Raw genomic sequence first — 3329 nt, forward strand, 5'->3', positions numbered from 1 at the left:
AAGATTTTATTTATTTATTTGACAGAGAGAAATCACAAGTAGATGGAGAGGCAGGCAGAGAGAGAGAGAGGGAAGCAGGCTCTCTGCTGAGCAAAGAGCCCGATGCGGGACTCGATCCCAGGACTCTGAGATCATGACCTGAGCCGAAGGCAGCGGCTTAACCCACTGAGCCACCCAGGCGCCCAGCTCTACATTCCTTTTTTTAAAAAGATTTCATTCATTCATCTGACACAGAGAGAGAGAGGGAGAGAGAGAGAGAGACACACACACACACACACATACACACACACAGTGAGAGAGGGAATATAAGCAGGGGGTGTTAAAGGGGGAGAAGCAGGCTCCCCGCTGAGCAGGGAGCCCCATGTGGGACTCGATCCCAGGACCCCGGGATCATGACCTGAGCTGAAGGCAGATGCTCAACCCACTGAGCCACCCAGGCACCCCGGTTGCTGTACCTTTCTATCAACACTACACCAGGGGCCCCATCCCCTTAACACTTCTTATTTTGTATTTTTCTCATAGTAGCCATCCTAATCGATGTAGGGTATTATCACAGTATGTAATTTTTTTTTAATACATGGAACACTTCACAAATTTGCATGTGGTCCTTGTGCAAGGGCTATGCTAATCTTTATCGTGTTAGTTTTAGTACATATGCTACTGAAAGGAGCACACAGTATATGATTAAAAAAACCAAAACACTAAACATGCAATAAGGGTTGAACCCTTAATTTTTTCATTATTTAATTTTTCTTAGAGCTAGAGAGAGAGCCAGGGTTGAGGGGAGGGGCAGAGAGAGGGGGAGAGAGAAAATCTTAAGCAGGTTCCACGCTTGGTGTGGAATCCGACATAGGGTGGGGCTCGATTTCAGGACCCTGAGATCATGACTTGAGCTGAAATCAGGAGTCTGGCGCTTAACTGACGGAGACACCCAGGCACCCCATGAACTATTTTTGATAGCAAGAGTGAAGGGTAGAAAAGGCTTTAGAAAAAACCCTGAACAGGTTGAGTCTAGTTGATAAGTCTGCCAAAGTGTTTAGGAGTTGGGTGGAGTGTCCTGATATTTGTAACTTACTTTGAATAGCCTCAGAAGTAGAATGGGTTCACTGATGGATGGGACAGATGAGTGGTATGGGGATAGAGCAAATACAGAGAAGTGTTAACAGTTGTAGAATCTAGGTGGTGAGGAGATGAGCGCTTACTGTATCATTCTTCCGCCTTCTCTTTGTATTTGAAGTTTTCATGATCTTTTTCTTGGGGGAAATTTTATTTGTCTGTGGAAAGGTTTGCTGTGAAGGAGTGAGAGTCCTTAGGACCCCTCTAACCATGCAGAGGCCTCAGGGGGAAGATGTCGGGGACCAACTGGCCTGGAGCTAGAACCCTGGAGGCTCGTAGGTGCTGGGGTGGGACAGGAAAGAGTAAAAGGATCAAGGGGACCAGGTATGGAGAGTGAGAAAAGAAGGAGGGCAATTAGAGTCTACCTTTGAAGGTCAAGGTAGATTACATGTATTACTTACTGGTGTCCCTGTTGTCTTAAGCACTTAATGCTCAAGAGAGCCGAAATAGCAGTGGGAGCTAGTGAAATTCATCTGTCCACTTGGGCAGGATTTCCAAATGGCAAGATAGTACCAGGGCTCAGGGTTAGGTTCTCAAGATTGCGAATCCAGAAATGAAAACATCTGAGTGTTCCCCACCCCACTTGTACCCAGAACCTGCTATCCCCCTTCACAGGAAATTACTAACAAACCAGAATGGTGAGATCTGAAACTGCCAAGTCGATCAGATGCTTGGGGCAAGTGGCCATTGCATTTTCTCTCCTGTGGGCTTGAGAAACAAATATCTTCAGAAGTCTGCTTAATGAGCAGAGCAGCATAGCAAGGGGAATGAGTCGGGTGATGGGTTAGTGGCTGACACTGTCTTAACTGTTTGGATACAGGCCTGGAATATTTGCCTTGGCCAGACTTAGCACACTCTCCCCTGGACAGGGCTGGAGACATTCTCACATTCTTGACCCGTGATCTTCTCCATTTCTTCCATTAACAGATTTTTTTTTTTCTTTCACGTGACACAACGAATTAGGTTGTGACATCTGAAGTCAGTCATCTTCTGGGTATTTTCAATGACATCTTAACCACACCTTGGCATGCTGGAGTCAGAGGTACATAAAGTAACCGATGGCTAGGGGGTGGGAGGTGCTAAGAGAGGAGAAAAGGTGATTGTAGAGACAGATAGCCACTCGAGTACCCGAACTATTTAAGTCAAACCCTTTTCAGAGTTGATGGTCTCTGTGGCTTCTGTTTGAATTTTAATCCTGTGAGTTTTCAATGCCATTTTTGATGCTTTGGAAAGCAGTATTTTTCTGTAACATTCTATTCCTACAGTGCATCTTTGGTTTGAGCTAAATCAAGTATCCACTTATCACTAACGCTGAGTCTGATGGGATTTTCTCTCACCATCCCAGCTGCAGCTCCTAAAAGAGCAGACTTTACCTGACTGGCAGATAGAAAATGGCGCATCGTCACGATCTTGGCTAACTGAGGTGTTGTAGGCGTCCGTCAAGACTGGTGTCAAAACACTTCATTGTGTGTAATTAAAAAAAACACACACTGAACCAATATTGAGTCTAGTCGCTGACATGCATGCTGAACTGTTTAGGGGGTAAAGTCTTCTGATATTTGTAACGGATTGTGAAATGCATCGGAAATAGGCTGGATTTAGAGATCTTCATTGTAGACAGTGGGGAAACAGACACAGAGCTTGTAGGCCACGTGTTAATGGAGCAACATCCCTTACTGATTTGTATGTGAAGAGTAGTATTTGTTAACTTTTTTCTAATTTCAGAAGAAGTGCATGTGTATTGTAAGAAACCTTCATTGAAGTGTGGTTGTGAATGATGAGGTTGTGTTGGGTGGGAAACCACCTTTCCGTTGTGGGCCTGAGATACTCTGGTGCTATAAGGGGCTAGAAGTCGGGGGAAGGTGTTACATAACAAACATAACAAACATTAGCTGCAGAAATTTGGAAGATTTTTTTTTTAAGATTTTATTTATTTATTTGACAGACAGAGATCACAAGTAGGCAGAGAGGCATGCAGAGAGAGAGGGGGAAGCAGGCTCCCTGCTGAGCAGAGAGCCTGATGCGGGGCTCGATTCCAGGACCCTGGGATCGTGACCTAAGCCGAAGGCAGAGGCTTAACCCACTGAGCCACCCAGGTGCCCCAGAAATTTGGAAGATTTAATTGGCTGGCGTTTTGTCTCTCGCTGTGTCTCTCTCTGTCAAATAAATAAAATCTTAAAAAAAAAGATTTAATTGGCTTTAGTAATCGATTC

General features: G+C 44.8%; 1 non-coding gene across 1 annotated transcript; it reads right to left on the reverse strand.

Annotated features, from left to right (window-relative positions):
• Window positions 1-571: 571 nt before the first annotated feature.
• On the reverse strand, window positions 572-673 carry LOC116589589. The gene has a single exon (XR_004285356.1). It is a non-coding gene; the product is annotated as a U6 spliceosomal RNA (small nuclear RNA).
• Between the last annotated feature and the right edge of the window lie 2656 nt (window positions 674-3329).

The sequence above is a fragment of the Mustela erminea genome, chromosome 4 (assembly GCF_009829155.1).
Source record: "Mustela erminea isolate mMusErm1 chromosome 4, mMusErm1.Pri, whole genome shotgun sequence".
Classification (NCBI taxonomy): Eukaryota; Metazoa; Chordata; class Mammalia; order Carnivora; family Mustelidae; genus Mustela; species Mustela erminea.